Source organism: Pavona decussata, unplaced genomic scaffold (assembly GCF_977016875.1).
Source record: "Pavona decussata unplaced genomic scaffold, jaPavDecu1.1 SCAFFOLD_156, whole genome shotgun sequence".
NCBI lineage: Eukaryota > Metazoa > Cnidaria > Anthozoa > Scleractinia > Agariciidae > Pavona > Pavona decussata.
The window spans coordinates 6,494,859-6,522,500 of record NW_028145568.1 but is presented as its reverse complement, the minus strand read 5'-3'; the positions used below and the strand labels follow the sequence as shown (position 1 = coordinate 6,522,500).

Below are 27,642 nucleotides of genomic sequence, written 5' to 3'. Positions count from 1 at the left end.
TCCTCTTGTGGTATATTAGTGTACAAGCTTGTGACATCCATAGATACTAAAATTGTATTGTGTGATACTTTGGTTTTTTCTATGAAGTTTATGAAATGTGTGAGGTGTATCCTCATTAAACCCAGCTCCATCCTCCTTTCCGATGACGTCCCTGGACTTAATAGGCGTACTTTAATATGCACACATTTGCACATTTACCGAACCTGCTTTGCTGTAAAAAAAAATAAAATAAAATAAAGCAAAAAATGCAAAGTAAGATAAATGGATATAATATAACTAAATTATTGCGCCTTTTCAGACGAGTTATGTCCTAAAGGTTGCTAAATTATTTATTATTGGTCAATTCGTGAATTATTGGCTATATTTTTAGCCATCAATTCATAGCTAAGGCTTGCAAAGGAATATGTAGAAAAGGCCATGATCCAGTGATAGTGTTCTGCATCAATCAGTTTTGCAACTTACTATCCTCTTTATCAAATAAAGCTTTAATATTCCAGATTACACTCCGTTTCTACGAGCATTATCCCTTTCCCCTATAAAGGCAGAAGTTAGTAAAATGGTGGTGTCCTGGGCTCAATTACTGTTCTAACCGTCATTTTACTGGTGGAGACAATTTCATCTCCTTTGTCGTACAGATATGGATTATTGGAAACTAATTTATCCTTGGCTAATAAATGTAGCCTGAAAACAGGCTCCTAAAAAAATTTATGTGAAATACATGGTCTTATTTCTACCAACCTTTGGGATTATTATGTTTGCAAAATGTTTTTTCCACATCCCATAGACAAAAGAAGTACAAGTTAACGTAGGCTTCCCAGCCATCTGCTCCCAGTACAGGTGGAACACGGGTGTCTTTGAAAGGCAGGAGGGTAGAGTTTTTGTTGCACAGTTTGGCGTGTGGTCCGCATTTTTCTCAAATTTCTTGAACCACTCGAATGTTTGTGTGTATGCCACAGTACAACCTCTTCTGTTGTGCTTCTCAGTGTATTCCTCGACATTTTCTCTTACTTGTTGTGCCTTCTTGTAATAACTGAAATGGAAAAAGGAAGACTGTTTTGGGATCTTCAAAATGTCTCAATATAAATATAAGCATAGTACATGTCATTAAATTATTTATTTTCTTTTAAATGACACTTCCTTTTTTAGTACATTAAATAAAAAAAATAACTGAAGGCTTTTGAGATAAATCGGAAGTTGGTTGGTTCTCCATTCCGAAGTTATCGATGCCACTCTTGTGAAGTACATATGCTTATTGTGATGTCTACTCTACAGAACTGACAAGATTTACACTACCAGCTTCGACTAGCATTTACCGTTGGAGGATAATGTATGCCTATTTCATAGGAAATCAATTTATGCCAATAAAACACTAGCCTCCCACGCAGTCCCTTTTAGGGGACTGGGGTTAAAACGAGTCCCCTAAAAACGACTGCATGGGAGGCTAATAAAACGCATATCCAAGCAGTCAGTATGCCACAATGGCGCTTATTTTTAAACTCAGTTAATTTTTTTCTATTTGTATCCATAATTGTTTGTGTGTTTATTTCTGAATAAACATCAAACTTTCTTTCTTCTTTTCCCTTTGACTCTTTCTTTTATAAATTAATCACTAGCATGACTTAAGGTTATTGTACAGACGTAATAGACCTTTTTCATAAATGGCGGCCAATGTATCATTCTTTTCAGTATATGTGAATTAGCCCTACTAACCTCGTTTTAGAGTAAAAACTCTTTGGAGTTTTGCATATAATAACGAGGCTAGTAAGGCTAATTTTCATGAAAACAAAAAATTATTTATCGGCCGCCACTTATGAAAAATCGGATGGTCAGTTGCTTGTTAAAGCATTTTATAAGAAAAATTAAGAGTAACGGTGTTCGACGTTTCAATGTTTGAAACATCATTATCAAGAATGAAGAAAAACTCTTTTTAGCAACTACATCAACTTTTTCTTTATTCTTGATAATGATGTTTGAAACATGGAAACGTCGAACAGTGTTACTCTTAATTTTTCTTATTTATGAAAAAGGTCTATAAACCCTCTACAGGATTTTTTAAATTTAGAATGGATGTCCCATGCATTAGTATGAGTAGAGCTTCCTAAATTGAAAAGTATAACTGACCAATGCCCGCCTTTTAGTGATACGTAAAGCCGTTTGGTCAAGATTGAGGGAGAACATAAGAGGGAACAAAGCGAATAGACAGTTACTGACCTTTTAAAAAGCCGTTTGAGTTATGGAACAGATATCAATGAAGATTTTTTCATTTCCGCTTTTGAGAACTTCCACAGAAAACAGGACAGAGACCAGCTAGTCACTGTTTTCATTTTCTGTGTCTGTTCCATCTACATCTTACCAGGCAATTCCAAACAGAAGTTATGCTGGGGGGAAGGAATGTTATCCCGTGCCATCTTTTCATGGTTACGGACCTTAGCCGGTGCTTGTACCAGCAGAGTGTGGTACAGCTGCTCCAAAGGAATGTGAACCGGCCTGTCCTTCAGAATCTTAACCTTTTTCCAACTCTCCTCATCTGAGTAAGTGCAGCTCATCCAAACTTAGTTTGGATGTGCTACACTTACTCAGATTTTTTCTCTTTGTTTCTCTTTCTGGAGTTCAAAAACCACACAATAGCTCAAAAACCACACCTCAGTTCAGTGACAGTAGACCTTAAGAGTTTTTTGTCTTTTGTTTCTCTTTCTGGAGTTCAAAAACTACACCTCAGTTCAGTGACAGTAGACCTTAATCTTAATGTTATTGACTCTTCTTCTTTCCGGAGTTTAATAACCACACAATAGTTCAAAAACCACATCAGTTCTGTGACAGTAGACCTTAATAATAATGTTATAGTTTTTTCTCAGATTTTTGACTTTTTTCTTCTTTCTGGATTTCAGTAACCATACAATAGTTTTATGTCCCTTCCTGTCTTTCTATCTTGCTTGTGCATCAGACCAATGGAGAAAAAACCGAACAGACCCGAAGCGCTAACGATTATCTGGTACACCAAACATCCCAGTACCAAGATAGAAGCCCCACTCACACTATAGAAAGCAGATCCCGGCCCTTTGTCCGTGTATTAAAATTTATCTTATTTCATATCAATTGTGTAATAGTAGGGGGGGGGGGGAAAGTAGCAATTATGTTCATGTTATATCACAAGGACCACTATGTACTACTATTATGAGTTAAAACAGATTTTGGAGGCATTAAAGATTTTAAATAATTATCGGTTTTAATGAGTTTTTAGGGACCAAATATTTAAATTTATTACTTATTGGTTAACTATTTTATTTTAATTTATTAAGAGATTTAAAAGAAAATTACTAAGGAATTAACTGGCAAATTCCTAATGACTTCTACATTCTTTATGATGCAGATCCTCTGATATCCAAAAAGCGACCATAGTGAACAAGACACCCCGTCTGCGCGTTCATATTATTCTGATTTGATATCAGCTTTGAAAGAGCAAGAAGGGGAAGCCGGCAACTACGCCCAAGCGGCATCAATAGGACCTAGATGTCATATTATTATGCCTAAATGACACTTTAGGGCTAAATGTTTTAAAAAAATAATTATACGCTATGGTTAAAATTTTTAGATTCATCAAAGAAAAATGAATGGAAAAATGAATGGCAAATCCCCCAAAGATAAGGCAGGTAAGAGGCAGCTGACGAGGTAACGAAAGCAAATAAACAATGAGAACAATACATGTGGTTTACAACTGTTAATAATAAATATTGTATTCTGCATCTGATTACAAGTTTTGATTTTTTCTGAAAATTAACAACAGGATCTGTTATTTTTTAAAAAAATATATATATAAACCGCTGTCCCTTATTATGATAACTCGATAATTTGATCTGCCAAGCGGTCTAGCTGACCAGCCATTAATCGGAGCTGGGCAGCCACCCGCTTGGCCTCCTTAGTTGATTTCTTGATTTTCTTTGCTTTTTTGATAAGTGAAAGCTCTTGTTCTTCAGTTGTGCCTCCATCTCAAGTAGTTTCCTTTCCTTCTCCTTAAGCTCCTGGTCCCGTTCATAAGCCCTAATAGCCTGGATGGCTTCCTTGATTTCAAGCGTTTCCTCCGGTGTGAGCTGCAACAATGGTGCGCCAAGCATTCTTATCTAACGTTACTTTGAAAATTTGGATACCTTAAAAGATGAGCTCATGTATGCTATTTAAAACAATAAACAACCACAGTATAAGCAAAAAGTTGAATGCCTTGTCTCTTCAGGAGCTCAGAAGGCAGACAAGGAAATAGGCCCTAGGGAGGGAAGGGATATAAAATATCCGTAGGAGGTTAGGGATGGGAAATTTTGCAAATAAGCAGTGCGTGACCTATTTCCACACATTTTGACACCATGATGGTACCATTTGGCTGAGCCCTACATGCCTTTTGCCGTTGTGGGTTGCTTTTTGTTGTCTATAATTAATCAGTACCTGCATCCTGGGGAGCCTAACGATACTATTTTGAGGAGTGTCCATGATCTTAACTTCAATAATATTTGGTAAGTCTGATATAAGTATTTGTTACCGAAAATAATATTGAGCTCAAGTAACTTGAGCTACAAGATAGTGCGAGATTTTAGCTTGCATAATCTCCTATATCTTTCAAACTGTCTTGCTTAACCGCTTAAGTGAGGCGTCGTAATTGTTTTGATTGCGCTGAGCTAATTTAAAATTTGAAAGGTAACCGACTATTTAACGGATTTCTAGAGCGTTAGCTGAACTGGTAGGAGTATTCGTTAACTTTATAGGACTAAACAGGTTTAAAATGTCTTCTGCTATACATTCTTGGCTCAAAAAGGTATGCCACACTCGTTTGATAACTGCTTGTCTAAGGAACGACCTGTTGCAGAAAGATAAGCTATACACTAGGATTTCTCAACGTAAACATGAAATATACAACTATAGAAAGGTGGTGGATTTAGAATATGTGTCCGTTGGTGGTGAAGTGAGGTGCAAAGATGAGGAAGCAAAAAAGACGTTTGAAGAGAAAGAGACAAAGTTAACTTTTGAGATAGTTAACTTAAGGAGATCAGTAGATGGCATTATTGAACAGAGGACGAAACTAATTACATCTGAGATAGCTCAATGGAAGAGTAAGAGGGGAAGGGATTACTTATCAAAACCAAAGCTGAAGAGGCAAAAGAGAGGTAGCTTGCTGATTGTAGGAGAACTAAAACATACATTGAGACTCTATTTAAACCTGGTAAAGTAGCGGGAAACATTACATTACGCAGACCTGAAAACATCTCTACATAGAGCAAGAGTAGATGAAGATAACTTGACATATGAAAGAGAAAGACAAAGAGACAGAAATAACCTACATAATTTCACAGCTAAAGATATTACGTCCAAGGAGAGGCAGATTCTAAATTGTGGAGGCGAATTTGCGATGAAAATTGGTAGTGCAATAGATATTTGAACTCCAGTTATGGTTTATTTCATGGCATGAACCATAGCCAGTCGAAGAATACCCCCCCCCCCCCAAAAAAAAAAAAACAAAAACAAAAAACAAAAACATGACCATCAGTTTAAAAACCTTTGAATAAAAAATAATATTAAATAATAATAAAAAATTAACAAAGCAAACAGTAGAAATAACACAAAGTATTTTTTTTAATTTTCTTTTCACTAAAGGGTAAAAAATCAGAAATGTATTCACTTTTGTCAAGAAAGGACTCAACTTTATCTGGAACATTACCTACCATTTTCCTCTGAGCTGGTTTTTCATATGCTGTCATTGTTGCAAAGAAATTGTCCGCGTTTCACCTACAACTGGTGCACCACCGCGTACCGGGTCGATACGAGAGTTTGTTTATTCCTGCTTTGTCGAACACTTTGTACAGTCTTGCCGGTATTGGTGTTGTACTCAGAGTTGAAGAGTGCCCGCTTAGCGGACAAGAACAAACGTTGTTTCGTGCTCTTAGTTGATGCCAATGTAATTCGCAAACAAAATTTCCACAACCAATTTCTGCTAGTCGGGCCATTTCTGGACTTAGAGCAATGAACCTTCCCTTACATGTGTACTTGTCACGAGTTTTACCTCTCAGGCAGCATATTTTGTTGTCGGGCAATTTCCCTTCAGAAATAACGAAAGCCAGCACGGCTACTAATAACAGATAGGTCGCGCAATTATATGTCACGAACTTAGAGTGCTCGACTTTGAGCAAAAAGTTCAGTACTGTTTCAAAGATAGTTTGCTTGTTGAAAAAGATATGTTAAAAGAAAACCTCTTTGGCAACTGTCTTCAAGGTAAAAACCTTAGCTGTTTTGTGCCGGCCTTAGCTTGGCGAGATGAAAACGAATGCCGGGATTTTTAAATTGCCGCCATTTTGAAGCGGTATTGTTTCTATGAAAATATGTCCTCGCGCACTGCAAATTGACGTGCCTGGGTCGAGCATGCACAGTGATTTTGCCGCTGTGTCGCATCGAAGTGGCTTTTTTTAATGTTGTTAGCAAACTTCAACTTATCTCATGTAGAGCATGCACTAGGTATAACATCAGCTGTAAACTGGCAGCTTGATAACTTGCAAGTGTGAAAAGCAACTTGGCACTTTGCTTTAGGATTTTCAATCTTTTGTGATTGGCTAAAACTCTAGTACAACTTTCTTGAAAGAAAAAAAAAAGTGCCAACCGTTTGCACATATTTGCCGCTTTAAGCTTAGTGTCATTTATTTTTGTTTTCCTCTCCGCTCTGCTATGATTGGTTGAGGGGATTACTGGGCATTTCTAGCTGCAAAGTTAACCATTCAATTATGTAAACTTTAAATGTGAAGTTTGTGAAAAGTTGGTTATTCAAATGCTAATGGTTAGTAAAGCAAGTAAATAAATACCAGAAGGAAATTTTCAGTTGTTTGGCCATAAGGTAAGTCAAATAAAGATAAAACTTTGTTCCATGGATCTCTCTCCCTCGTACTCCTTGCAAATAGAATATCCAGTAAAAGAGGAGGTCGTCTTAAACAAGGTATCCAACATTTTATTCCAGGAGGGAATCCCATATTTATAACAGGGATGCCTTATTAGACTGGCCCTTCCACAGCTACCACAGCTCACTTTGTGGTAACCCTCCTATTTTAAACGCAGTAAATAAATGTAACCATGACAGCATCCCCATCATCCTTGTATAGAACCCCCTGGATGGTATTGGCTTAACATTACATTCAAATTTCACGTAGTCTTGTTCCCCTACTCCTCACACAATTCCACTGCCAAGAAACAGAGCTAATTTCTGTACTAAAAAACACAAGGTTAACTTTTCTCGAGTTTGGCTGGCCATTGAAGATTGCCTTGCACCTCTGGCAGGCGGTAGTGGTCTGAGTGATCCACTGGAACCAGCTGCGGCAACGATACTCCTCCACTCTCCTGGTCTAATTGCGCCAGATGAATCTACACAATCAACAAAGCCTGATGGATTTTAGTAAAGAAATTGAAATACTGGCTACTATGTTTGTTTTTTCTGATTCTTGGGACAAGTGGAAACGTTGCTGTGTCCTGTCATGGGCTGTCAGCACAGTGAATACTTCTTTGACGTTTAAGATGCTGTGCTTTGCTTGCTTCTTGGTTCTGGATCTTGAATTTCAGCTACTGAAATGTGAATATAAAATTTGAAAATTTTAAATTTTCACCATACATAAATCTATGGTAACCTTTTGTCACCCCAGAAAATGAATTTGGGTTACCAAACAATGGGTTGTTAGGGAGAATTAGGTTTGAGAGGTTCAACCATATAAGGGATCTTTCATAAATTGTAATAATTGTATTGGATTGCTATTTTACAAATTTGACAGACAAAATATGTTCAGTTGCATGTTACAGCATATGTGTAATACAAATGTAGATGAAATATACCTGTGATACAGAAGATCAAAAATATGCAGTTAGAATGTGCCTGCTGAATTTGGTGTGGTAGGGGGAACATTTTCTGTGATCTTCTTGCTCCTGTCCATTTTTTTCTGCACTGCACTTGATCTGGATTCTTCTCCAGCATAGTGTTCATAGTAGATGGACTCATATCCTTTAGCTTGTCTGCAGCACCTTTCAATTTTTCACTGGTGGCTGTCAGATATGATTGAAAAATGTCTTCAACCTATTGTAGTGGGAAATGATAAAGAAATAGAAAATTTAAACAATGTTATTGGTGCAGACCTTCCAAGAGGTGGCCTGGTGTCACTTTGTCGCTCAGTTAAGACTCTGTCGCTTGTTTCAAATGTTGCTGTCGCAAAGAGAACAGAGGAATGAAAAGTGAATTGTCGCTGTCAGTTGTTGGTGTTTTGGGAAAAGATTGTCGCCTGTTTTGAGGGCCATGTCGCTTGTCGCATCTACCCCTTGGAAGGCCTTGGCACAGGTAGATCTGACATTTCATTACAGAGAGAGGTTACTTTGACCAGTATGTAATTACTATCATAAACATGTCAACAGGCAGACTCACCAAACTTCTGGGACACTCTGATATTCCTCACAATCGTTTCACCATTTTTAAACTTTGGATATGTAACTTTTATCTGCTCAGTATCGTCTGCGTTCTTTCGGCATTCCCTTTGCAGTTTAAAGTTTAAATGTACTGCAGCTAGAATATGCCTGCCGGGAATGAATCTATACCCAATTTCAAAATAACAAATTCCTTTCATTGTATTACATTTTTCTGCTGGTGGCAAAATAGCATTTGTCCTATACAACTATAAATTTATACAATAGGCCATATTCATAGTCTCGATATTGAACTGGATCTAGCACGAGGTTGAGGCTCTTGTGGGGAATACATTTACATACGAAAAGATTCCCCTGTTCGAGCCTCGTGTGCATGCTAGTTCTATGTCCTTGCGGAGAATACGAATAAGGTCTATTATAGTTTATGTAATAAAGTGGCATGCCTGCAATATATTCCAGCATATGAATATGCAACCATCTTTGGTGCAAAGTGATTCAGCAATGAGTGAAAGCCTTCAAGGCAACTTGTCTGGTCAAAAGGGGAGGTTTGCTTGATGCCCTTAACTAAATTAACCTTGGTGAAGCTACTGCATAATTTTTGATATGTCCTGGACCCTATATAAAAAGACAGATAGAAAAATCCTTTTATTGTGTAGTTTTGAACAGGGCTTATTGGAACTTTACAGGACACGTTTAAGCTATTCTCACTAATTAGAAGAGGCTAACTCAGTAACATGCCACATTTTAACCATTTTCTTGGGTGGATTACTCCATGAAAGCATCTATTCAATAATGCATCACTTAGCTCCGAGTGTTTGTTAACAATGTGACTCATGAAAAAGCTGAATTTTGCCCAGATGACCTTTCCATTTCCACTGCTCTAGCACGGGTAGTTGGAGTGTCCACGGGCTTGAACCTGTCATCATTTATCAGGAAATCTTCATGAAATGCAAAATCAGGACCTTCTCCACCCTTCTCTGATTTTGCTCGTGACAGTGCGACAAATAAAGCTCTTGTGTTCTTAGCTTCAAAGTCGTGCTTTCCAGGGTGGATCACAATGTACCTGAATGCTTCTCCATCACCTACAGTCATCCCTTGGCACTTGTGGATCGTTGTTCCCCATGCCAGTCTCAATGGAACTTGAAGACGCTTGCATCGGCATGTACAGTCAGTGGACCGACTTACAGGAACTATGGGCACAAGGATCGGATCCTCGTTGATGTAAGGTGGACCCTTGTGTCCTGGAAAATGCACAAACACGACATCAAGTAAAGGGCTGGGATCATTGGTTGGTCTGCAACCATCTTTGTATAGAAGGTCCACTACTGTGCCCACGGCTCCATTGTACAAACCCCATGAAGCCTTTAAGTTGGCTACCAGCATGACTTTGCTTACCAGCATGACTTTGCTGTCACGGCAAAGATACAATAGTGGTAGTAGCCCTCGTGCCTTTTTACTGTCAGCCTTCTGTGCATGCCTGGCATTGTCAACTGCCTTGATCTTTGCTACTGGTTGGTTTGGCTTTCTGTTACACTTGAGTAACTTAGTTTTGTTGCGCTCCCATTCCAGACGATGTGTTGGAAACACGTACAGACCTTGTTCATCCATCCTTCCCAGAAGTTCTGTACCATGTGTTAAACGGAGATTGTGCCACTGAAACTGCTGTAGCCAATGGATTTGCTGGCGTGTGGTATTTTAAGTCCTTGAGGACATCAACACACCTCTCAGCTGTTGTTCAGGTTCAGTTTGCCTCACAATCTCAGTAAGCTCCACAGCACAATCAAATGTTGTCCATACCAAGCGAACATGGTTAGATGGAGCACTGCGACAATCTTGAATGTAGACAGGAGTGTCACATACAGGAGGTAGGTGAACATCATCTCCCATAAGTACTACTACAGGAATACCCCCCATAGCTCGTCTACATTTGCTCCTCTGTTCACTGCATAACGTGCATGATGTTCCATCCAGCCCATTGTGGTTCGGCCAAACTGCGACTGCTCATCCCCAACCAAAACTTTCAAATTCTCACAGTTTTTCTGAATTCTCTCTAGCACTGGACCTGCAGGTACCGTCAGCTCGTTGCAAGACCTTCCCCCTGTTGGGATTTGTAAAAAACTGTGAACTGTACTTCCTTGAACGAGATAGGCAGCACTCCCTGTTGGGGTTATTACCTCTATTGCGTCATTTGTTCCAAACACTTGCCGCACTAACCTCTGAAGGCACTTGATAACATATGACTTTCCAGTTCCAGCAGTTCCGGATACAACAAGCCGCAAAGGATGGTAATTTGGTCAGTTTTCAACAAAGTTGTAGAGAGTGGCAACACCAGACTCACTATGGCTCTCTGATTCTCATTTAGGGAGAACGGAGACACCTGTGGCAATTCAAGGCCTGCAGTTTCCGTTTCCCGTTGTTCGTCTTCTTTGATTATTTCTTCAAGCCATTTCTTGGGGTCTTTGTCCCCAGGAAGAACAATGCAGGTGCTGTTCCAGTCATAGTCCTCTCCACCATCATCATAATCCAAATCCTTCTCCACACCCTCATATCTCTGGTTCTGCGCTGCATAGACATCCACCCAATCTGGTTGTTGTTCGGCTTCTACAGCATCATCATCCTCATCCTCTACGAATACCGGCTCTTGTGATTGCTCTGCATAACGCTGTGCCTTTGCAACCTGGGCCTTCACGAATGCTGGGCACTCATTACTAGAAATGAAATCGGTAAACCTCTCAATCCAAGATTCAGCATCTTCCTTTACTTCTTGGATGTTAAACCAGTTTGGCCAGTGCAACAGAAGCATTGTTCTACAGTAGTCGTTATTCAATGGCCATGTTGCGTGTGTTGCACCACCACTTACTACAGGAACCCTACCATTTTTTGATGCAAAATGGTACAAAGAAGAGTGCTCCTCACGTGGTCGTGCAAGGTACTTATCCATAGGGGTGCTGCGAGTTGCAGTCTCACCATCACGTTCAAGTCGCCTTGAGCCTGACATAGACAAGTACGTGAATGAACAGCTACATCCCCAAAGTGCTAGTCCACTCAACTCAAACGATGACTCAGGTCCACTGATATCTCGTCTTCCTACAGTCTTGATTAGCATTTTAGCACACATTGACTTGCCGGTCACTTGGTCTGCATCAGTTGCATCAACAGCATTGACCATGTCCTTAAAAAGATCAGCAGTTGCACCAGTGGGTTCACTATCCTTGCAAACATACCCACACACATAATCAATTATTGCTATGATATCATCGGTGCTAGGATTGTCTGGGGGAGAATTAGAAAGAATCAAGCTTACGTCCGGATTTGCTCTCCAAGACTATATTTGATAGTGAGAATGCTGAACCGCACGTGGATGGTCATGTGGCATCTCAAGGTGAGGAGCTCTATTATGATCTCCCACAATTTCTGGGTCGTTCCGCAGGTTCTTCCCTGGGGAAAACTCGCTTCTAAACTCCATCCTGCGTACACGTTTTCTTGGCTGCAATCCTGGCTCAGGGTGACGAGGAGTCCTCAAGCAGTAATCGGAACAACTGTGCAGCCCAACTCGGTTCACAAGAAGCAAATGATCTTCCAGTATTGCATTTTGTGTTGCAGCTATTTCCAGTAGCATGTTCACCAGGGGATCCCTTTCATGTGATATTTCTACAGCTGAACCCTCAGGTGGTGGCCAAAGGTCTTTTCTTGGCTGTCCTTCTTCATCACTGCCAGCTGGGTGTGATGCTGTCATGGCAAAGTTTTCATCAGCCCACTGGCTAAGTCTAGCTGCATACTCATCTTCGTCACAACCATCTTCACGAGCTTCATGCAACAGCTGGTGTGGCTGTCTGTCATCTCTCCAGCTTAGTTGGTGCCAATGAATTTGACCCCGGGACTTGGCAAATTCATAGCGGTACCAATAATCAGATACACCAAACACTGGCTTCAGTACCTTTTCATGGTATGACTGGGTACGTAGGTCAAAGTAGCTTACCACCACCTGCTCTGCTCCAATGCACGCTATTTCATGATCATGTTGTGAACAACAAACTTCCATACTTTATGCCGTGCAAACCTTCCGTCTTGATACCACAGCAAGTGCTCCGCCCACTCGTGAAGTGCAGGACATGTTCATGGACGGTTGATGTGGAAATCACCCTTTCCATAAGGAGACAAGCAAGGAAATGCCATTGTGAAAAAGTAAGGAGTGTTGAACTCAGATGCTGGAGTTGCGTCAGTAGTCGGCCATGGGATCACTGGTCGTTCCATGCCTTGTTGAGCCTCGTCTGACTCTCCTTCCCTTGGTTCAGACACAACTTGATTTATGGCAGCATTAACTTGTGCTTGCACGTTCTCTCCTGGCTCAGTAAGAAGAACTCAGAGACTGTTGAGTCATCGCTACCATCTGTTTCACCAGCATCCAATTGCTGTGGAGCTGGGCCTTGGTCATCCATGTGTTCTGTTTCAGAAAACTCAACAGTTCTCAAATTGGGCAACTCACCATCCTCCGGTAAATTATGTATGCGAGCAGCATCTATGACAATGTCACTATAAGCGGGATTATTATCCTTTAGAAACCGAGGAGCTCCTTCAACACGGTGCCTTCTGACCCTGAAGTCCTTATGGGTATCATTTTTTCCTTGTCTTCTCACACGAATGTTATCGACGTCTGCTGGTAGGCGTGGCAGAATGGTTGCAGGTTCTTGAACAGCCTGAGGAAATGCAATGGAATGTCCTCTTGACGCGATACCTCCATGCCTCAACATGTGTACATGCACAGTGGGTGCTAGTGTCGCTATCAGCATCTGCTCAGCATCTGACATTCCAGACAGCTCCTCGGGAACACTAGAAGGGTCCATATTGTTTTCATCAGACCAAACTTTTGGTACCTTCTTATCTCTCCTGCAACAAGTGCACGTGTTTCCTGTGGCTTTGCATTCTAACCGCCGTTCCTTGCAAACCTCACAACAACCGAACTTTTATGTCATCTGCTGCACCTCAAATGAGCGTATTGCACAGTGTGCATTGTCCTCTATCTGACTTGATCCTGCTGATGGAGGTGGCGGTAGGTCTCCAACAACTTCACGCAACCTTTTTTCCTCATCTGACACTCTCCTTTGATTTCGTCGCTTTCTTTTTCTCCTATCATCCTCAGTTTCCACTACACCCTGTTGTGCAAACTCATACTGTACACCAACAGCCCTTGCTCTTGCCATTAACTGAGGATCTTCTGAATGGTCACGGTAATTAAATTCCGGATCAGGTTGCTGTGTTTCCAGCGTTGGGTAATTTTGCACTAAAAGCAGGCGATTTTCTGATGCAGGATTCTCTCCTTCAAACTCTTCTCCTATCAAAATCAATAGTTTGCAATGTGAACTTTGTGATAAATGTAACTCTTAAATGTAAGTTGACCGTCACTCGCTTAGATTATTTCTTTAACAAGGATTAATTTTATATTTTGTCCAGGTAGATATTTAACCAGTACTTAGAATAAACTTCACAAATTAAAAACTGTAGTCGACTCTCGATAACTCGATCCTTCAAGGGAAATTGAAAAAAGGTTCGAGTTATTGAGGGTAAAACTAAATACAACATGACATGAAAGGAAAAGAAATTTGGTTTGAGTTAGCAAGGGTTCGAGTCATCCAGAGTCGACTGCAAATGGATTCAGTTTGCAAACATTTAAAATTTATTGCAAACTGCAAAAGTGTCATTATTAATACCAAACTTTATGCATGATAGAAAGCAGTGCAATTGTGTGAATTTAAAGTGGACTATGATTAACAGTTTGCTTGATCCCTTTTCCCCTTCAGCTTTTGAAAGTAGAAGTCTGTGATAAATACTTGCAACACCAAATTTACATTGATATCACAACTGGAAGACTGGTTATTTCAAAGGTGAAATTCAGCTTTGCCTTGCTGCCATTACTCGATTCCAAAAAATTGCTGAGAACCAGATAGAGAGCTGGATCTAGCTGCACAGGGAGAATTATGAATTGTGTAAATGGCCCCCTATGGTAAATAATGCTATAGTAAATTTTATTAAGCTTTTTGTTTAGATCTGTTAATAGCACATTAAGAACCATAAAAGTATTAATATCGGTATCTGTATTAATAGGGATATTTTAGGGAAATGTGGGTATTTGAATTTCACGGTTATAGAAAATGCCTTGGATTTCTGAAAAGCAAGAATTCATTCTAAAGCCAAAACATGTTACTGTAGAGCTCAGTGAAGTGATTATGGAAGTTGTTTACTGATAGAGATTGCTGGAGTGTTATTGTAATAACAAAAACAGCAGCAAAACAAAAATGCAAAAAACAAACAAACAAACAAAAATTAGGATTTTATGACATCACACAAGATGCAATAGAAGCAACATGCACAGCTTTGTAGAATTCATGGGCTTCACTTTTCAAACTGAGTAATGGTGGACAGGGTTTCAATTGTTTTCAGACAGTCTTTCCAGGTTCAGTAATATTTGCAATTATGAACTCATTGAAATTTGGATTGAGGCACGAAAAGGGGTAAATAATTTTTTCAGCATTAGTGCCACTTTAATGTTATTCTTAAGAGAAAAAAATAAGTTGAGAAATAACGTATTTCTTGGAATAATAGCCGTGCGATTATTTCTTTTATTACACCCATTTTGAAATCTCATGGCTCTCAACAGTGTGATTTATTCCCAAATTGCACCATTTTTTGCTCTAAATCGCATGCTTTATTTAGCCCATGAAAATGGAAATGAAGTAACAAGAATAGAATATAAATATTGATAATGATACTCTGTGATTTCAAAATAAGTGTAATGAAGTGGTAACTTTGTGTCATGCAATTTTGATCTGAAAGCATACTTGTGATTTAAAATCAAACTCGAGCTGCGCGCCCGTTCGATTTTGAAATTATGCGTATGATTTCAGACCAAATTGCACTCCACTCAGTTCACTTACCATTATTTGTCACACCGAAAGGGACGATTATTTGAGAGAAGGCAATTATTTCAAAAATTTCTGACAGGAGGTCCTAGATCTGCCATAAATATTTAGTTAAATAAACTGACCATGGGGTTTTTAAGTGTTTTTCAATTTGCTTTGTTTATAAATCAATGTTCAATGTAAACATCTCAGTGTCAGAGCCTGAAAAAGTGAAATACACGAGCATTACCATAGAAAAAAACTGTAAAGAAAAAACATTGCTTTTGTAACCATTCAATTGTGACGAGTAAATGAAAGCTTGTTTGTTACCCAAGATGTCAATTTTTAACTTGAGAGGGAGGGTATAAAAGAAAGAGAAAATGGTGAGGGGGGGGGGGGTTATTTGAGCGAGGCGATTATTTTAATTAAAAGGGAGGGATTATTCAAGGGAGACAATTAATCAAGGTACGGCTATTATTCGAGGAAATACATTAATCAAAACTATTGAGAGTCAATTTCCCATGTCTCAAAATACTACATGCGAGAATGGAGTTTTAACTCTTTAACCCCTAAGGCAGAACAACATTTTCTCCAGATCCAAGAATACAGATTCAATGTCCATGTATGATAAACCATTATTTTTACAGGTACTCACGAGACTGTAATTCAAAACTGATACAATTATGAATGAGAAAAGTTATGGCTTTGAGATAAATAGCCTTAAAAAATAAGAAATTAAAAGTTCAAAAACATCCCAATCCTTGTGTATATTAGGTATAGCTCTAAGCTATAACTTATTTTGCAGTTCTCAACATCTTCATGAATGTGAGAGATGTATCAAGACCCACAATTCCTAGGGGAAAAAAGTTGATTAAAGTTAAGGGGGTGGTCAACCATATCACATACAATTTGGAGCCTGGGGTTAAGTTTTTATCGTTTTAATGAGTAGCTCAGACCATTCCGTCTTCTAAACTACAATATACAAATCCAAAGACTAATTACCACTTTCTGTGAAGTAATATTATCCAAGGTGTTTAGCAAATAAAAATAATTCCAATCAATTATGTGGCTTCAAGCCACTAAACATGGAACATGAATTTAAACAAAATATTAAGAATGTTGAGGCCACTGAACTAAGTACATCTTGAGGTTATAAAAAAATTATAGCTGCTATGTAAGGCAAATTACTCAATTCATCATTGAATTTTTTTCCTCACAATGCTACACTATTATTGACTCATCTGCATGTATTCAATTTTTGTGTGCTTTGCATAAATCAAATTAACCTAAACACCAAAAATAACACACAAATGTCTGGTAGATAAAATTAAGCAGTGATAGGCTTCAATTCAATTCAATTTATTAAAGCACATTTTTCACGAAGGTAAGGCAAGAATGCACTAGCCCGCAAATAGCATAGGCTAATCTAGGCGGGTAGTGCAGTTGATTAGTATATATTTACAGAATATAATTTAAAGATATACCAATAATTAATGTGTAATAAGTTAAGTAAAAAATAATGACTGTCTAAATTAAAATTAAGAAAGTTTCATATTCGCTAATCATACCACTGATATTTGAAGTTTTTAATCAGAGTGTTGACGTCAACATAAATATCCTCTTGATCAAGAAGTTTTAGTAATCTGGTCTGAAGGCATTTCTTAAAGGAGGCTTTAGTTTTTGCACGGAAAGATTCCGGTAATTCATTCCAGATTTTACAACCTAATCTCGAAAATGAGTGGCTCAGTTGTGTCAGCTTTGAGCATTTTATATGAAATTTGCCCGTGGATGCAGACCTGGTTCTATACGAGTGCACAGAATCTACTCGATCAAAAAGATTTATTAGGTTCAGGGGAGCACTTTGGTTATTGATATCATGCCTAAGACTGGCTATAGATTTGAAATAAAGCATGTCAACTGGAAGGATATTAGAACATACGAATAACGGGATGGCATGCTCTCTGTTATTGCGGAAATAAATTAGACGTAAGGCTCTTTTTTGGAGGATTAAGATTTTCTCCAGATTTGATTTTGAAGTTTGGCCCCATGCTGAAAGACCGTAAGAAACGTAAGGATGGATTAGAGAACGGTAAATATGAAGAAGAATAGAAGTGGGTAGAACGTATCTCAACCGTGATATAATACCAATTGTTTTACTTATCTTAAGCGAAATATAATTAATGTGATATTGCCAAGAGAGGTTGCTGTCGATCAACACACCCAGATACTTAACACAATCTTTTTGTTCAAGGTGTTCGAACACATTGTGTTCGCAGTCGAATACTTTTATGTGAAGGCGATTTGCTGTCGCTCTTTGGCGAGGGTGAAATAATACGTAATTAGATTTTTTAGTATTTAAAGTCAACTTGTTAGCTAGTAACCAATCACAAACATTTTCCAATTCTTTGTTTATTATAAGCTCCAGGGTCTTTAAGCATTTGTCAGCAAATAGCAGATTCGTGTCATCAGCGAATAAAAAGAAATCTAGTTTACTAGATGAAGCTTGAATGTCGTTAACATATAGAAGGAATAGTAACGGTCCTAAAATTGACCCCTGAGGAACGCCACATAATACATTTTCTTTCTCCGACACCACAGAACCGATTTGAGTTGATTGAGACCTACATGATAGATATGATTGAAACCAATCATTGACAATGCCTCGTACACCGTAGTGGTTGAGTTTATGCAGTAATATTCCATGATCAACAGTATCGAAAGCCTTTTGCAGATCAATAAATATGCCACATGAAAAAAGTTTATTATCCATGTTTGTTTGAATTTTGTTAATTATATCTAATAGTGCATGTTCGGTGGAATGATATTCGCGAAAGCCGTATTGTGATGTGGATAATATATTGTGGTTTGCAATAAATTTTTTAATTCTGTTGAACATTAGTTTCTCGAACACTTTATTAATATTAGATAGAAGTGAAATAGGGCGATAATCTCCACATTCAAGTTTGTCGCCGGTTTTATAAACGGGGATTACTTTTGTATATTTTAGTTTATTGGGAAAAGTTCCTGTTTCAACCGATAAATTCATAATCCTTGCCAATGGGCTTGATAATATGTGGCTAGCGCATTTCAATATTCGAACTGGGAATGAGTATAATCCATGAGCTTTATTGTATGATAAGGAAACGATCTCACTACTAACTTCTGCAGGTATAATTGGATCGAAGAAGAAAGAGTTTGAATTTGCGGGCGACAGCCCTTGGAGATATGTACGAAAATTAAGTTTTGAATGTGGCGTCCCCAAGGCCAGTTTATGGCCCACGGTAGCAAAGTGTTTGTTAAGCACATTCGATATATCCTGTGCGTCAGAAATCACTCTCTTGTTGTTCGGTGCTCTTATTGAGGTAATTGTCTGTTTCGGTTTCTTCCTGCGGCCAATTAAATCATTTATCCCTTTCCATGTTTTCTTAGTGTTGTGTAAGTTTCGCGAGAAAAAGTTATGAAAATAAAGCTTTTTGCTTAATCTAGTTAAAGTTGAAATTTTATTGCGATAGAGTTTATATTTTTGGTTTTCTCCCGAGTGATAGAATTGGTTTTTTAGACTTATAGATCTCCTGATGCCTTTTGTGATCCAAGGTTTCAGTTGCTGTTTGGCTTTACGCCTTGAGGTAATTTTCGTAGGAGCGTGTTTATTTAACACCCTGTGAGTTTTGTGGAAAAAAGTGGAGAATGATTTGTTTATATCGCGATTCGAGTGGCCTATACTGTCCCAATCAATTTGCTCCAGGTCATTTAGGAAAGAATCGTCAGAAAAGGAAGAAAAATCGCGATATTCACGACAGATGGCTGTAAGTGGAAATTGCAGTTTATAAGCAGGCAAGAGGCAGAACTGGGAAAAATGATCACTGATGTCTGACACAACATTACCACTTAAGACGGAATCGAGATCATCAATTTGACTGGCAAGGATATTATCGATTAGTGTGGCAGAGCTGCTATGGACCCTGGTTGGTTTATCGATAACTGGGGTTAGAGCATAACTTTGGAGTAAAAGTAGGAAGTCGTTGGCGTATCTACAAGTTTCGAAATTGAGGAGATTTATGTTGAAGTCGCCGAGAATGTAAATAGGTTTGGAGGAGGAGCTATATTTCTCTAGACACGAGTCAAGGTAGTTTTGAAAATCCTCAGGAGAGTTATGCTGCCTATACAAAATAGCGCAGATGACATTTGTCTTTTTGGGAAATTGAAGTTCTATCCACAGTCCTTGAAAAGAGACATTCGAAGTTTTTTCAATTACCTTATAGTTAATTCCTTCCTTTATGTACATACCAACACCTCCGGCAGAGAAAGGTGTTGGGACATATTCAAAACAATAACCTGGTATATCAGGATTAAAGGTGAGAAAATTAGCATCAGCATTGGTAATCCGTGTTTCTGAGAGGCCTAGTACGCTAAAAATTGACTTTCCCTTAAACTGGAAGTATTATAGCTATTAACAAAACATTTTCTAATGCAAAAAGCTATGGTTGCTGATCAAGTAATGGCAAGAAAATCACGTTGAAAGCATTTACTCTGCTAACATTTTTCAGCATTCAATAAAATATAACAACCACTTGCATCCACACTGACTTATTGCATTAATTTAAAACCACAATCCTACATGTACATGTATCTGTGAACATTAACAAAGACAGTGATCGCCAAAGAAGTCTTCCAGTGAAAATAATACAGCATTATTCAAACAAACAGCAAATTTGGTTTACACCGCAAAAGAGTTTCAATTTCATTAATTGGGTGCAAACTAACATCATATCTGTTTTTGAACACATTATAAGTTAATTTTTAGGTTTTGTTTTTTTTTGAAATTTCATTCCCTCAGTGTCATCATTATGTTATCCCTGTTTTCAAAGGAAATCCAAAACAAAGCATTTTATTAGATTGCACCTCAAAGGAAATGTCAAAATTAAGACATGCTGTCCAGTAAATTTGTTCCCATAGTTTGAAATTTTGGGAAGAATTTCTTGAGACAATTTGCTTTAATTGGTTGGCTGCAGCAGTATACTTTTATTCACACATGAAGAATTTTTTTCCCAGGTAAGGGAAATGGGCACAGACACACGTTATTCTTCATAACCTATGCCCATCTCCAACAGCATTTCATCTTGTAAACTATAATATCTAAAAGCTCTGGTTGCCGATTAAGTGATGGCAAGAAAATCACCTTGAAAGCACTTAATCTCCTAAAATTTTTTAGCATTTATAAAGAACCAGTCTTGTATCCACACTGACATTAATTATTGTATTTAAAACCACAAATGCCAATTTGTTGATCACAACAAACCTATCTAGATGCAGATTATTAACAAAGATAGTGATCAACAAAAAGTTTTTTCAGTGTAAAAATAATATTATTCTTGAAAAACAAACAAATTTGGTTTACATAATTAAAGACTTTCACTTTTTTTTAAGTGCAGGGGTGCAAATAACTAACTTCTTTTTTTTATTTTAAATCTGTACAAGTCATACATTAAATTGTTTTGGCTTGCATGTATGTTGAAACTGATCATTTGATCTCAAATAGTGCCAGGCTGAATGTTATTCAAAATACAGAACTGATATCATCCTATTTCAGCTCAACAGATCAATCAAACAATTTTTAAAAAGCAAAGCAAAATTTTAAAAAAATATGTTTATTATCCTGTAGCATCTTCCCTGGTATTAACAGATCCTAACTAGCAGTAGTGTTCAGTTTCGACTTTTGAGTGGAACTGTTTTGAAATTCAAGAGAATCCAAACACAAAACAGTCTCTCATTGCTTTTAAGACCTCCTCATCTTATTTGCAGATTATTATTCAAATTATTTAGATTGGAGTGTGGGCTATACATTTAGGTATTGTCATTAATCTTTAAAATAATGTAAAATGGGATGCATTAAATTAGCCTAGCTGTGATAGTTGGAGTATCTTGTCAAGGTTAAATGCGATCTTTGGAATCAAATGTTGCCAGTTCATGAAATAAATTTCATTCCCTTGCTTAAAATGAGGTATCATCATCATGTTATCCCTATGTTTTCAAAGGAAATTCCATACAAAGCAGTATCTGTACCTCACGAGGAAATGACAAAAGACATGCTGCAATAAATTTGTTCAGACACATACATCTACATGTAGTGTGAATTTCCGGAGAAAATTTGCTTTATGGGTTACTTGCAGCTGGGAGATACAGTTCTATTCACACATGAAGGTTTTTTCCCCAGATAAGGGAATTTGGCACCAACACATGTCTAAGGGGAAGGGAGATTGGAGAAGGTTAGAATGGGTGGTTCCAACCTAGTACTTTAAATTAATACAGTAGTGAGGTATAAACATCACATCCCAAAACCTCCTTACATAGGCTGGTAGTGTGTTCTCTTTGGTAGTTTGACAAGATTTACACTGACATTCTTGACAGAAATGACAACAATAAATTTTGCAAAAATTTCTGGCGGCAAATAATTATAATAACAACCTTACAAATTCCTCATCCCTCCTGGAGATTTATATTTTTGGGGCATAATGCAGCAAAGTGCTAAAGTATTATACATGTACCAACAATAGCAGTCATAATACTCATCTGTTATACAGGATACAATGTAATTGTACCGGCATAAACCAGAAGAAAACCAACTCAACATTCATGTACAATTATTTAACTGAAATCCTTTCGCACAAAATTATTATGTGCAGCTGGGAGCCTACCAAGAAACAAATTAAAATATCATGTAGGTAAAAATTCAGGATCCACTAGCCACCAAAGTTCATGTATGACTAGATTCCACTACAATAATTATTGGCTTCACAATCTCACACTAAAACCACAGCACACTCTCAATGAATGCAATAATTATAATGTTTTTACCTGACGCATTATTGTGACCAAACTGAACTGAATCTCTTTCAACAGGCGACATGTTCGACAATACCTCTGGGCTGTCTTGCAGATTGTAATTTCTTTCAATTTAACCTCCTTGTATATGTACACAGTCCAACTGTTCTTCCTCCACTGAAAATAAATGAACTCATCAATTCACAAACAAGAACAAACCATAATTGGCTTCATACTAGCAACACTTGAGATTCACATTACAAGCACAAGCTGTATTCCTCTAACCTCTTAAAAGCACGGAATTAACTGTTCGCATGATCTGCTACATGGCAATGAATTATGTCCTTCCAAAAAAGAAGGTTACCACTTTCATTCTTGCTTTAGATTCTATGACATTCCCTACATTGGAAAGCCAAATCTGAACGGCAGTACTAAAAGCTGGAATCTGAAATACGGAATCCAAAAACCGGAATACGGAATCCAGCAATGAGCATGCGGAATTGAAAATAAGTTTCTTATAATGGAGAGAGAAATATTTCATGGTGAAATATATGGGCCAGTTTTTTAAACAGTCTAAGGCGGCAGGTTAAGAGAATCAGTAGGCCTCCAACCCTTCTTGTTGCCATCAGCAGCAGCCAATGTTTAGATTAATGACTGTTGGCAAAAGTGAAAATAATTAACTTAGAATGTGGTTTTGTTAAACACCATTTAAACTGTCTTTTAATAACTGACCCTATGACTTGGGGTAAAAAACTACTGAATGAAAAAACAACCACTCATTGGGCCGGGGGGAGACAACGTGTATTGTTTCAGGCAGAAAGATGGCGGACTCTCCAATCAAGAAGGGGTAGGTTATCTGATTACACACTCTTTTCCTCTTTTGTTTCATCCATTTCCTGGATACCCCGTTACAACTTGTTTTTGAAAAGGCTGCTTAATATTTAGGCAGAGAGGGGGAAAGTACCATGAGAGGTAAGTCAACAGATCGCAATCCGAACCTAGGTGCACAAAGTCTGTTGAGAATCATTTGGTGGATTTACTGATTTTATTCAGTGGGTCGTAAAGTATTTATTTATTCTACACGATTTACCCACAAATACTGAATAATTCTCAGTTTGTCCTGTTGCTGTGAGATGTTTGTCATTGGTGTTTTGCTGTGCTATTAAACAAGCTGTAAACTGAAAACAGATAATCTGCTGGCCATGCATAATGAAACCTTGTGAACGTCATTTACTGTAGGCCATATATTTGTGGTCTCAAGAAATCATTTTTCATTACAGGGAAATAATGAGTGAATTAGAACTTATCTCTGGTGTCCCGAATTCGAAAAGATGAAATTTGCATTTGATAAGGACTTCACGTCATTCCAACTATGTTAACATTCAACTTTTTCGCTAGCAGTAAATATTTCCATATCATTTACCCAAACTCATATTATTATTTCACCATCAAATATTTCTCTCTCCGTTGTAACATTTTTTTTCCAATTTCAGATACCAGATTCCGGATTCTCAATTCCAGAATCCTGATTTTACTGCTGCCCAAATATGAACAGGATTTTCCATAATATCCATGCTTTTAGATGCACCAGAGATGCATCAACGTTTCTCCCGCAATCAAAGAGTTTCTTTAAAAGTACCGTAAAGATTGTAAATAGACACATGCCCAGGGAAATATGAGGCGGAAAGCCTAACTCAACCCTTGCTATTGTTTTGACAGCTTGATAAGCGACCTACTGCGATTGCATGGTATAGACCGCCACTAAACCTGTTGCAATTTTCTCTACAAAAAGACATTCCACTGCAATAAGCTTTTTCAGAATCGTACATTAGCCACAGCCTACACTACCTGCATGATTATCACCCAACTGAATTGGATCTTTTTCAACACTGGGCGGTAGGTTCGACGATATCTGAGACCCGTCTTCGTCTTGCACATAGTCATCATCTTCACGCACACATTCCTCGTGTTGTCCCTCCACTGCTGAACGAAAACATCAGATCACAAACAAGAAGGAACCATGATTTGCTTTCATAGCGGTTGAAATCCTCTGACAACTAAAATTTTAGTTCTTAATTCTTGACTTCTAGCCTCAAACACAATTCATTGTCCGCATGATTAACCCACTCATAAAATAAACGGCGGCGGGTTTCATTCCTGCTTTAGATTCTACAACACAACATTCGGTCCAGTGCAAAGCCATTCTGAACAGTGTTTTCCATAATATCCATGTATTTACGTGCATTGATATTTTCAGACAGCCAATGCTTTAATTAACAAAAAGTCCCAAAAATTGTAAATCGATCCACACAAATCCAAAGAGATATCTCGATCAACAACAATCTCGCTTACTCTTGTTTTGACAGCGTGACAAGCGAGTGACGTATGGAAATGGTGATTGGTCAAAAAGAACAATTGAAACTGCTGCCATTTTTTCTTCAGAAAAAGGCTAAAAAAAACCCAGTGTAAAATAAAAACTAAACAAAATCATTTTCAAATACTGTGATTTCTATATAAGCTAAAATAAAGTGAAACTCACCTCCTTGTCTTTCTCTTTGTTTTGTGTTACTAGAGTTACTTCTTTGCCTGCTTTCTCGTTTCCTTTCTCGCTCCTTTTTTCGTTGTTCTTCACTAGTTCGCCTCTTTTTTTCACGACATCTTTCTCTTTCATTCTCTTGTTGTTCCTCACTATTTCGTTGTCTCTTTTCTCGAACCCTCTCCTGTTTTTTTTCCGCTGCTCTTCACTAAAATTCCGCCTCTTTTCTCGATTTCTTTCTTGCTCTTTTTCCTGCTGTTCTTTACGAATATTCCGCCTCTTTTCTCGATTTCTTTCTTGCTCTTTTTCCCGCTGTTCTTCACTAATATTCCACCTCTTTTCTCGATTTCTTTCTTGCTCTTTTTCTAAGATTGGTATTGATTGCATTAACGCATTTCTGCCACTTAATTACTTCATCCTCAGCAGGGAAAACTTGACAATATATTTCTTTAACTAAGGCAAGTTTACTTGGCACCCATGAAAATTTCTGTTGTACAGCTCGTCCTCTATGAACAGCCTGTTCACAAGTTTCATAGAGAAGTTCATAGGGGATGAGAAGGAATTCTTTAATTCACTGATGTCCTCGCTTGAAAGCCCCAACAAACTGTCAGGTTCTTGTAATTGCTTTCCTTGTGGCCTGACTTGTTGTTGTTGCCGCTGGGTAGACAACTGAGTCCCAGAGATAAGCTGGATGATGTTGTTAAGCAGCTGGGTGTGATAAAGTGAATTTTGATGGATTTCGGCCATTTGTTGTTGCGTCCAGGAGGGGTTTTTGTTTTTCACATTTTTCTTGTGCTTTTTTCCATCTTGGTCTGCCACACGTTTCCACTGCTGGTACTGGAGACCGCCTATAATCACTATAATCACATTGACTTGCTCATCATCATTTTTGGCAGTGAACTTGTTAGGGTTGACAGTGTTCATTGCTTCTATTGCTTCGAGAGCATGCAGTACAGGCTGGTATGCAGGTTTTTTTTGCGGGAGTGTGCAATCCAACAAGGAGAGGGATGAAAGAAGTGTCAAGCCTCTAAGGGGCCTGCGGAAAGCTCCCCTGGGAAATTTTGAAAATTAAGATTGTCTGAGACTGCATTTTGTGCGTTTTGAAGGCAGTACATGTAGGTACTCACCAATTTCTTTAACCCTTTGACCCCTGAATTTTTTACTAAGTTTTGCTAAAAATTGACATAGACAGAGAAAATGGCTAATAAAAACTTCAGTTTTCATCCAAACCATACATAACCATATATCTCTAGAAAGTAGATGAGCTGAGGATTTTGAAAATTTAAGCATTATGTTGTTAATTATTAACTAGTCTGGTTAGTCATTCAAAATGTCCGCCAAGAAAGAGGAAATATCACATTTGCTGTCATGGGTCCAAGTTTATTACCCTCCATGCAAGCTACTGATGTTCAACTATCAGTATATCACTTGAATACTATATAAGCTACAACAATCAGCAATCATTTTCATTCTTGGATCACACTTCACCTGAAAACAGCTTTTCAAAAAATATAGTCGGACTGATATCGACCTCAAAGGCATGAGTCCGTCCATGGTTGGGGCCTGAAAATTGTGGTTAGTCCGTATTGTATAAAAAATCCAAACCGCTCTGATTCGGGTTTAGAGTCTTCCCTTCATTTCTACAGCGTTGTTGCCGAGCTGGTTTCCATCTCGATATTTGTCATCACGATTTGCACTTGCATGAGATGTTGCTCTCTTGATGCTTCGACAATATTCACATTTTCGGTCTCTTCTGGGGAAGAATAATCGAAGGTTTCGTACTCGAAACTATACTCCTACGAAACATTGCTAATGTCGGGTCTTTCCATCACAATTCGATGAATTTCCTCCATGTCTGAGTAGAAGGATGGCATTTTTAAATCACCAGATGACATCTGTAAACAATGCTTCGAAAAAACTTGAAAATTTCCCCCTGAAAACTAGAGAAATCTAGCTAAAATAGACGCCATAGTAGAGGAGGCCTGGGGCCTAGAAAGTGCCTTTGGCCCCTTTTTTAAACACGGAGCGATCCTATAAGACCAGGCTGAACCGTTCAGACTGTCAATCAAATATCCAAAACGTGCGTATCGGATTGGTTGATTACCAAAAATCTTATTTTAGCACGTTCAAGTTCCCGCAACTTCAATTTGAAAGGACGTGACGAGTTGGCGGAAAAGACATTTTAGTTCGAATTATTTTGTTCAAAATCAATCCAACGAATATGGCTACAGGAGAAGAATTTAGAAAGTTAAGTTATCCGTCTATTTTGAGATCGGAAATTCATTTATCAGCTGGTAAAATCTTATCTTTTCGAGATATTTCCGAAATGATTAGGATAAAGTTCGTAAACAAACTCTGTCTTGAAACAGGTTGTTCTTCTGAAACCGGCTTCCGAGATGGAATCGCTACAATCCTTTGTTTCGTCTAGTGGGGGAGAGATAAGTAAAGAGACAAAGTCGCGGAAGCGAAGCCTAAAAGAAACAATGGAGCGGGAAACGGAGGAGAAAAGTGAAGTGTCTCAAGCGGCGAGTGATCGCACGCAAGACGACGGAGCTGATAATCTTTTTGAACCCAGCCTCTCTATTGCTTACTGTATATAATAAAACTTAGAATATATTTGGTACTGGCTAATTTTAATACTGATGAGAGAGCCATTGCCATTATCATTTCATCCATAAGATACGTGAGAGCAACATCGGGTCGTGTTTTGTTTATATCTTTGGGGATGTTTCGAATTAGCAAATTATTCAAATATGCATGATCAGGTACGAAATGTGTTTAGATGTTTTTATTTTTGACTTGTGCGTAGAAGTTTAGAATTTATTGCTGCCACTTCCAGCGGATTAGTAGAGTTAGTTTTCACGTACGTGATCAATAGATACACAAGCGGTGATAAACGTGAACCCGACATGACGACTCGAGCAGCCGTTTAGCGGAAAACATCTGCTAAATTTTGAAAAT

General features: G+C 38.2%; 3 pseudogenes across 1 annotated transcript; all 3 read right to left on the bottom strand.

Moving 5' to 3' along the window:
• The window catches only part of LOC146465567 (uncharacterized), a 2,068-nt pseudogene extending 2,027 nt beyond the window's left edge, over positions 1 to 41 (bottom strand).
• A 7,836-nt stretch (positions 42 to 7,877) lies between these two features.
• On the bottom strand, positions 7,878 to 9,148 carry LOC146465566 (uncharacterized; annotated as a pseudogene).
• Positions 8,668 to 24,300, bottom strand: LOC146465565 (uncharacterized; annotated as a pseudogene). The gene is made up of 3 exons (XR_014868313.1): positions 23,994 to 24,300; positions 22,179 to 22,322; positions 8,668 to 13,759 (listed from the first exon to the last, which is right to left on the bottom strand). The product of XR_014868313.1 is annotated as an uncharacterized LOC146465565 (transcript).
• Between the last annotated feature and the right edge of the window lie 3,342 nt (positions 24,301 to 27,642).